This window comes from Medicago sativa, chromosome 6 (assembly GCF_051527215.1).
Source record: "Medicago sativa cultivar Bolivia chromosome 6, Bolivia_mono, whole genome shotgun sequence".
NCBI lineage: Eukaryota > Viridiplantae > Streptophyta > Magnoliopsida > Fabales > Fabaceae > Medicago > Medicago sativa.
This window is the reverse complement of record NC_140754.1, coordinates 71,367,192-71,377,152: the sequence shown is the minus strand read 5'-3', so window position 1 is coordinate 71,377,152 and position 9,961 is coordinate 71,367,192. Positions and strand designations below refer to the sequence as shown.

Here is a 9,961-nt window from a genome sequence, read left to right as displayed (position 1 = left end):
TCCTTCACAAACAAGGTCTTGTCTGATCCTCCTTTTCTGTAACCTTGATTTACCAAAAACTCAGTAAGTCTTTCATACCATGCCCTAGGTGCTTGTTTCAACCCATACAGAGCTTTCTTCAACTTATAGACATGATTAGGAAAGTTAGGATCTATAAACCCCTTTGGCTATTCAACATAAACTTCTTCATGTAAGTAACCATTTAGGAAGGCACTCTTCACATCCATCTGAAACAGTTTGAATTTAAGAATGCAAGCCCATCCCAAAAGTAACCTTATGGATTTCAATCTAGCAACAGGGGCAGATGTTTCATCAAAATCAAGTCCTTCAACTTGAGTATAACCCTGAGCAACCAGTCTAGCCTTGTTCCTAGTCACAATTCCATTTTCATCAGACGTATTTTTATAGATCCATTTTGTTCCAATTACATTTATGCCTTCTGATCTTGGAACCAAATCCCACATTTCACTTCTCTTGAACTGATTCAATTCCTCTTGCATTGTTCAATCCATAATTCATCAATAAGAGCTTCTTTAACATTCTTAGGTTCTAACTTGGACACAAAACAAGAATTGGAAATTACTTCATTGGATCTCCTAGTTGGTATCCCTTGATCAGGATTCCAAATAATAAGATCTTGAGGATGGTTCTTCTGAACTCCGATGGAAGAACCTTTACTTGTTGACACATGATCTTGCTTAGCCTGCTCAGTTTCTCCTTTCTCAGACTTAGATTCATTCACCTGGGTAGGTGCATTTATATCCTGAACAGATGTTCTAACATCTGGTTCAACATTAGGAACTCTGTCTACAGAAATATCATCTATGACAACATTAATGGCTTCCATAACAACCTTGGTTCTGGAATTGAATACTCTGTATGCTCTGCTGTTTGCAGAGAATCCAAGAAAAATCCCCTCATCAGTCTTGGGATCCATTTTCCTTCTATGTTCTCTATCTGACAATATGTAACACTTGCTTCTAAAAACATGAAAATATTTGACAGTAGGTTTTCTCCCTTTCCACATCTCATATAAGGTAGTTGTGGTGCCAGACTTTAGAGTAACCCTATTGTGTACATGACAAGTTGTATTCATATCTTCAGCCTAAAAATGATAAGGCAGATCAATGTTTTGCATAAAGCATAACTCTGGCTGATTCTTGTAGGGTTCTGTTCTTCCTTTCCACTACACCATTTTGTTGAGGTGTTATAGGGGAAGAAAATTCATGCTTGATTCCTTCACAAGAGCAGAATTCATTGAACTTAACATTTTCAATTTTGTCCCATGATCACTTCGAATCCTTACAATGACACTATCTTTTTCTCTTTGCAGTTGTGTTTACAAATCTTTGAACACATCAAAGGTACCTGATTTCTCCCTAATAAAATTCACCCAAGTAAACCTTGAGAAATCATCAACAACCACAAATGCATACCTCTTTCCACCAATGCTTTCAACTTGCATAGGTCCCATCAAATCCATGTGCAACTTTGGATGTTACTTGATGTTCCAACCTCGGATGAGACATCCTAGTTTGTTTACCAATCTGACATTCACCACATATTTTGTCTTCAACAATTTTGAGTTTAAGTAATCCTCTGATTGCTTCTGACGCAATGGCTTTCTTCATCCTTTTCAGGTTTAAGTGGCGAAGTTTTTGGTGCCACAATTTAACCTCTTCTTCTTTAATCACAAGACAAGTGGACAAGTGTGCTTCTTCTTGAGATAGCCACAAGTAACAATTGTCCTTAGACCTAGTACCTCTCATATGCATGTCACATTTCTTATCAGTAATCTTACATTCTGGCTTGCTGAAATTTACTTCCATTCCTTGATCACATAGCTGACTTATGCTAATCAAGTTGGTAGTTAACCCTTTCACTAATAGCACATTGTCAAGTCTTGGTAATCCATCTTTGATCAAGTTACCAATACCCAGAATTTTTCCTTTAGCTCCATCACCAAAAGTAGCATAGCTTTTAGCATAAGGTCTCACATCTTCAAGATATTTATCAACTCCAGTCATGTGTCTAGAGCACCCACTGTCAAAGTACCAGTCTTCCTTAGATGATGCTCTTAGAGAGGTTTGAGCTATTAACCCAACATTATCACATTTCGGTATCCACTCCTTCTTGACATTACTCACTTATGGTTCAGGTGCTTTTTGCTGAGATTGATTAGGATATCCATACAGCTTGAAACATAATGGCTTTATATGACCATTCCTTCTACAATAGTGACAAATCCATGGACGACGTATGTTCTTGCTCTTAGAATTTTGATGTTCCTTAGAATGTTGCAACATTGGTTTACTCATAGTAGAGTCATCAGTTCCTGCAACAGATACAAATTTTACATCTTGGACTTGTTGTTGCTTCTTCACCATTCCATAATCTTTTAGAGCATAGGCAAAATTTTTGTTTCATTGTTTCTTGTTTAGAGATTTATAATCAAAACCAGTACCTTAAGGTTTCTCTTTATTCTGGCCTTTTAGGATTTCCTCCAGAACATTAGTTCATGTGGTCATCATTCTAACCAGCTTTTTCACATGCTCCAGTTGAGAGTTCTGTTAAGTTAGCTCATCATTGAGTTCATAAATTTTTGCAAGATGATCACTCCTTTCAACTTGCAGTTGGTTGATGGTTTTCTCCTGCTTCTCAAGCAACTGACATCCATCGGTACTTGAGGCAAACAGTTCTTTGTAAGAGGAAGCTAACTCTTCATAACTTAGTTCTCCATCACATGATTCAGTATCTGACATAACTCTATTCATCATAGCAGTGACATGTTTAGCAGATTTACTTTCCACTTCTCCTTCTGAGTCATCTTCATCAGACCAAGAGACAGCCAAGCTTTTCTTTTGTCTCTTGAGAAATTTGGCACATTCTGTTCTTATGTGACCATATCCTTCACATTCATGACATTGGACCCCTTTGGATTGAATGTTCTTCTCATCAGTTCTCACCTTCTTCACATTACCTGGTTTATTATCGATGTTGAACTTGATGTTCTGACCAGCCCTGGGTCTTCTATCAACTTGCTTCAAAATTCTCTTAAACTGTCTTCCAAGTAGCACAATAGCCTCTGACAAGCTTTCATCATCCTTATGATTTCCTTGTGTCTCTTCATCAACATTTGAAACAAAAGCGATACCTTTGCCTTTCTTATCAGTCTTGTCATTGATAGTTATGTCAAAGTTCTGAAGTGATCCTATCAACTCATCAACCTTCAAACTTGAGATGTCCTGGGCTTCTTAATAGCGGTTTCAAACTTGAGATGTCCTGGGCTTCTTAATAGCGGTTACTTTCATATCAAATCTCTTAGATAGAGATCTGAGAATTTTTCTAACAAGATTTTCATCAAAGATCTTCTCTCGAAGTGAGTCAAATGAATTAGCAATATCAAGAATGTTCAAGTGATAATCCTATATGTTCTCATCCTCCATCATTTTTAGATTTTCAAATTTTGTAGTAAGAAGATAAAGTCTTGAACTTTTCGCTTTGAATGTACCTTTATGAGTAGTTTTTAGAATTTCACAAGCATCCTTAGCCACAGTGCAATGTTTGATCAATCTGAACATATTCTTGTCTACCCCATTGAACAATGCATTCAATGCTTTGGAGTTTCCAAGAGCTAATTCATCTTCAGCAGTGGACCAATCTTCTTTTGGTTTTAAAACAGCTGTCTTGTTTCCATCTTTGTCAAGAACCACAAGATGTTCCCAACCCCTCAGTACTTCTTTCCAGGTCCTGCTATCTATGGATTTGAGGAAAGCACTCATACGTGATTTCCAATAGTCATAGTTGGAACCATCCAACAGAGGTGGTATGTTCACAAATCCTGCTTCCTTGTCCATAACGCTAGAAAGAATCTTCCCTGGAACTCACCCCAAAACAGGAAGGGTGCCTGCTCTGATGCTAATTGAAATTCTGGCATGTTAGCTTTAAGATGTTCTATACGATGTTCCAACACCAGATGCACGAAGTCGAATGTTGTGTTTAATGTTTAAACATCATGCTAACAATAACAAACATAAACACGTAAAAGTAAAAGACAAGAAAGAAAATGCACGCATGGATTGTTAACTTAGTTCGGTGAGAAACACACCTACTCTGGAGGCTACCAAGCTAGGAAGGAAATCCACTAGTGTAGTCCTTATTCTAAGTTCTCAATAAACTCAAAGTTTACAACTCTAGACCTAGGACCTACCCGTATTGACTTCAACCTAGAAACTCCTAGATCTGAGATCCCATCTCACTTCAACTCAATCAATTACAGCCCATGTGATTATCAGATTACAACTCAATAAGATGAAGTTACCTTCAAACACAAACTACCACTGTGCTTCAAAGCTTAGGAGTTACACAACTTACAATTCAATAAAACACAGTCCTTAACATGTATCAAGGTGATACAAGAAAGGCTCACAAATAACAATGACTCAAAACCGTAAAAAAGCTATTTCTTCAATGACGGCTTGAATTAATAATTAGGTCTTGCAGTCTTGTATATATACTGAAGCAATGCAGGCTAAATAGTCTTGTTGGGCTTTAGAACAATGTAGATCCTAAAGCTGATCCAGTTAACAAGAATCAATAGAAAATAAAGTAACTCCTAAGATGTCTGAACATCTTTAGGAACAAACCATACACATCCAAAGTGTCCTAAAATATTGTTAGTCCTTTAGGAAATAAAAACACAGCTGAGTCTAGACAAAAAAACACGCTACTTGGCCAACAAGCACTACTACAGAAATGAGTTTTTACATCAGTTGAAAAGCACTTTTCACATCAGGTGGCAACTGATGTAAAGTGATATGATGTGGTATGTTCACATCTTTTCACATCAGGTACGAACTGATGTGAAATCTTTTTTTCCACATCAGGCCTTTATTGCACTGATGTGGTACGCTCTCTTTAAAATTTAACAGCAGGGTTTTCACATCAGTTTTACGATAGAAACTGAAGTTAAACATGTATACTTCACATCAGTCCATCAGTCCTTTTACCCACTGATGTGAAATCCAAAAAAATTTAAAAAAAAATGCTTTTTTTTTTTAAAACTGCTTACCAGATCAGCATGAGACCTCTTTCCTTTTATATTAAAAATAAGAAAAAAAATTATGGATATTTTTATGCTACATCAATATTTTTTATATAAAAAAGTACATGCATATATAAATACAATCAAAGAAGTTATTATACACTACAAGAAATCTAAACATTTATAAATTATCCTTCAAAATATTTAAATTTAATAATTAAAATAATTTTAAAGTTGTGGAACAGTTATAAATTATCCCTCAATACAACAGCAAAACAAAACTTTAAATAGATATATTTTGTAATCAATTAATATATTTTATGTTTCTACATAGATATAATGGATGCATTTTCCAAAACTTCATATTATATCCACAATATGACCAAGTCATATACTTATGCAAATTGCTAAGGTAGGAAATATTGTTACCTTCATAGTTTCCAATCATGACCCTTGTATTGTAGCGTTAGCATTAGGGCCTATAATAACTGGACTATTTTTAAGCAACACAATCCCTTGCCTTGCAGCTTCACGAGCTAACTCTTGATTCTCTAGAGTGCAGACATCCTTTGGACCAAGACGCATCAATGTTGCGAAATTTTCTGATACAGCATTGTTAATGGATGCTTCATCCACAAGTGCTTGCTTTACTGCCCCTCCTGTATATTGGCCAAGATAACTTCCACGGTCCAAATCTAAACCTGCACGAAATCAAAATTTACATACAACCAAGATAAGTAAACAACTAGAACAGCAACCTAGTCCGATAGTAAAAAGATACAAAAAACACAAACAAGCGATATTTGATCACATAGTTCGGCCCATTTTGCCTACATTTCAGAATTCAGAGTGGCTGGCTGGCTGGACCACATAGTACGACCAATAACTTTGCAATTAACTAACACAAAATGATTGATAATCCAACAATTTTCATTGGAATATGTAAGTACAAATTTTTCTCATATTTTGTTACCTGACAATATGGTTTTACCTGAAAATATTTAACCTTAATTTATTTCCTCTAAAAAAAACCTTATATTTATATATTATGTTTAAATGATTGTACTGACTTTGATATGTCAAGTACTGCTATGGCCATCACTAATTAGCATAGTCAAGATTGAATATTTTAGTTTGGGCATTAGTTATGCCTAACTCTTTTCCCTATCCTTCGAGATGCACCTCAGTTTAGATAGCATTATTTCATCTGTTGTTAAATTGATGGTTTTTTCTTCTTTTTTTTTTTGTCAAGGAAAACAATTTCCAATTATTGTTTCTTGTGCTATGACAATTAACAAGTCGCAATGCCAACTTCGGTTAAATACTATTATTGTTTTACAAGTTAAACAACTTTTTTTGAAGATACGTAATCATTTTGCTCAATTAATTATCAGGTTAAAGCATTCCCCATACCCGTGTGGGTTTGTGACTAGTAATAAAAATAATATGAACCGCGAACTAATATGACAATAATGATTAATGATTGTCAAGCAAACAGAGTTCTTGTATCATATTCTACACATACCTTGATCATCTTTTGGTGTATAAACCCTGTCAAATCTGAAAGATTTTTTCGAGGAGCCAGTTGCCAAAATCCCAAGGCATCCATCTTTTGCTGCATCAAAATCCACAACTGTTGTACACCCAGCTGACATTTCAACCTTATTCAATGGTCGACAACGGCAAAAAACTCTGATGTTTCCTGTGTATTCATAACAAAAGCACATTAGAATTTAACGTCTTTGACTTATAATAATTCTTGTCAAATAGAAACAAAGTCTACTTATACTAAATAGAATAAGTAAACATGATAACAATGACATACCTTTAGCCTCTTGAACTTCATTGAAGAGCTTCTTTCTCTGTGTCATCTCTTCATAATACTTCACTTTAAGATCTTCACACTGCTTAACTGCATAAAAAAAATCTAGCCCTTTATCACGATTCAAACTACTTCAAAACTAAAAAAAAGTACAAATCTTCAGTCTTGATTAATAAAAATGGAGAATGAACAATGTAACTGAAGCATACCCAACTCCTGTACTGCATAAACCATCTTATTTAATTCAGGGATTGAATCAACACATTCATGTGCTTCAAAGGAAAGCCGAGACTGCTCACTCTTCATCAACTGCAAAACAAATTTAGTGTCGATACTCTTAATGTGTTTCTGAGAGTTATAAAAAATGATAGTAAGTTAGTAACTCTAAACATCACTCTTTATCATTTACCTGTACTTTTTCCTGTAAACTGATAATTGTTTCTGCCCATTTCTTCTTATCAAGTTCATATCTGTTAGAGATACTCCTCAGGTTCTCAGCTTGTTTTTCAGCAGTTTGTTCTGACAAATCACATTAATCTAGCTGAGAAAGGTCTAAGATTTACTAGGAAAGAGAATTGGAATTGACAATGAAGTAAATAACAAGAACCTCAAATTGGAATTGTGCTAGCATATGCTGCTTCATACTGCTTCTTTTGAGTGGCATATCCAAGTTAGGTGCTTAGAGCTATCAATATATAAGACCTACGTTTTGTTCAAGCATACTTGGAGCTTGAAAGTGTGGTATTTGTTCTGCTGTTGAGGAATGATAGGGAAAATCTCTTTTGGCAGAGAGGAGTAAAAATCTTAAACAGGAATGTTTCAGCTTTGCCAAAGGAGATTTGCCCTGCCATTTTTGACAACTTTTGATTAAGACTCACTTTTTGTTTTCCATCTTCTATTGGAGAAACGCGTTCGGTTCTTGTGGTATCAATATATGTAGTTATTTAACTTTATATAGTTTCTTTCATTTTTATTGCTGATGGTTTTCCTTTCATGACATTCTAGATAGATATTTTGAGGAATGCTAATTATGTGTTATATGAAGACCGAAGAGCCAAAAGATTGTCCAAAAAGAAGCCATAAGAAGAATGCACCATCTTGTGGTGACTGATGAAGTTAACAAAATTTCTGTTTACTGAATGCCAGAATTGTTAATGTACTTTGTGATCATCACTACATGAATCTTATTCTTTGCTATTAATAAAGAATTCTAGCTTTATCAAAGAAGTGATGCATTGATAAACTATGCATATAGTTTTATACTAGTATGCATTGATAAACCATGCATATAGTTTTATACTAGTATGAATCTTATTCTTTACATTTATATTATTATCACTTGGATCATTATTAACCAATGTGAAACTTTCTCACTTCACACGTGTAGTTTCAACATACTATTTTTGGTGGTATGTCATGAGTAAATCAACATTTTAATCCTTTAAATTAAAGAACGCTAGCACTAGTTAATTTGATATTTTTTGGAATCCAGTACTGCAATTTTAAGGGTTCTATGTTTCTCTTGATGCAACAAGAGATTATTGAAAGCAATATACATGTCTTACATTGATTTGTCAGAACAAATTGATGAGTAACTTCAATACCACCAGAAAAACTAATCAAGCACAGTAAACTGAAGAAATTAAGTACCTGACTCTTTTGTCGCTCTCCTAATGCAGATCCCACTAACAACTGGGCTTCCATTTAAACTCTCAAATCTTATGAGAATCACCCCATCATCCTTCACAGTGGCCTGACAATCAATCAGCTGTAGTGGCTTTTTGACTCCAACAGCTGCATAGATATCCAATTCAGATAGAACCTGCCAGCCATATTATTACAATTAAAAAATGAGTTCAAGCTACAAGTTTCTCAAATGCAAAAGCATTAATTCTGCGAAAAAGCTCACCTTTTCTTCTTGTATGTAAACATTGAACACCCTCATTCCTTTCGGCCCATTTACATTAATGATCTCCACAAAATGCCGGTCAACAAGATATTGTCCAGGAGGAAGGTTATCAATTCTATAACTAAAACTTCCCACCCGAGTTGACTGATATATCGACGGGAAATCTCCACCTTCCACTATCGCCTCATTCGTGCGGAAAACATTGCCACCGTCAAAAAAAGTGTCACTCAGAAACTACACTCGATCAGCTCCTTCATTAGTCGCCTCCCCTCTCGCATTTACAAACATTACACACTCCTCTGCTTCAAAATATATACATTAAAAGTGAACACTTAATTTAACAAATTAATACGTAATATTAATTCTTGGAATATTCTAGTTCTAGTGTTACATTTTTCAAACTACCCAGATTTACAATTTATCAAAACCTAAACAATAATTCTAAAACCCCAATTAAACCTAATTTACTTACCAACATTTTTGTCAATAATTGTAAAAAAAACACACATTTTTCAACTGTTGATTGGGTATTGTACTTGGAAAGAGGGGAAAAAGAAAAGCAAATTTTACATATTTTCATCGTATTGTGTGTGAATCATAAAAACTATAAACTGAAATTGGGAAATTCAAACCTGAATTTTGAGATCTGGTGAAGCCATTTTGAATGAGTTTTGAACTTGAATCAACAAGCATAGAATCGAACAAGGAATCGTTTGCATCTTCCATTACTGAATCTTCTTGTTGGTTTGGGATTAGGGTTTGTGGGTCATTGTGAAATTTGTTGGATTGAATCGGTTCCATTTTGAAATTTGCTTGATAGAGAGAGATTCAGAGCGCGAGAGAAAGATGACGAGAAAGTGTGAGCGGTGAGTTCTTTCAATTTTGAATTTCGAAATTTAGAAGAAGAAGTGAAAAAGTGAGGACGAAGAAGTGAGAAAGTGAAAGCGTGGATGTGTTTTTACGATAGAGAGGAAGGGATAAGGTAAAGTGAAAATTTGTTTTCACATCAGGCAGTTCTAACCCACTGATGTAAAAATAAGTTAGCAAATGTTTTCGCTCAAATTGCGAAAATGCCACCGCGTGTTTTTCCCTTCATCTCAATTATGCACTGATGTAAATGGTATATGCTATTAGGAATTCCCTTCATTTGCTTATGCCAACTGATGTTAAAACTCATACTGTGTAT

At 35.0% G+C, this 9,961-nt stretch overlaps 1 pseudogene across 1 annotated transcript; it reads right to left on the bottom strand.

Moving 5' to 3' along the window:
• Window positions 1-5,232: 5,232 nt before the first annotated feature.
• LOC146916631 (kinesin-like protein KIN-14R) lies at window positions 5,233-9,710 on the bottom strand (annotated as a pseudogene). Its single transcript, XR_015015179.1, has 8 exons — window positions 9,408-9,710; window positions 8,776-9,077; window positions 8,517-8,688; window positions 7,276-7,385; window positions 7,076-7,175; window positions 6,870-6,956; window positions 6,570-6,746; window positions 5,233-5,745 (listed from the first exon to the last, which is right to left on the bottom strand). The product of XR_015015179.1 is annotated as a kinesin-like protein KIN-14R (transcript).
• Window positions 9,711-9,961: the final 251 nt, after the last annotated feature.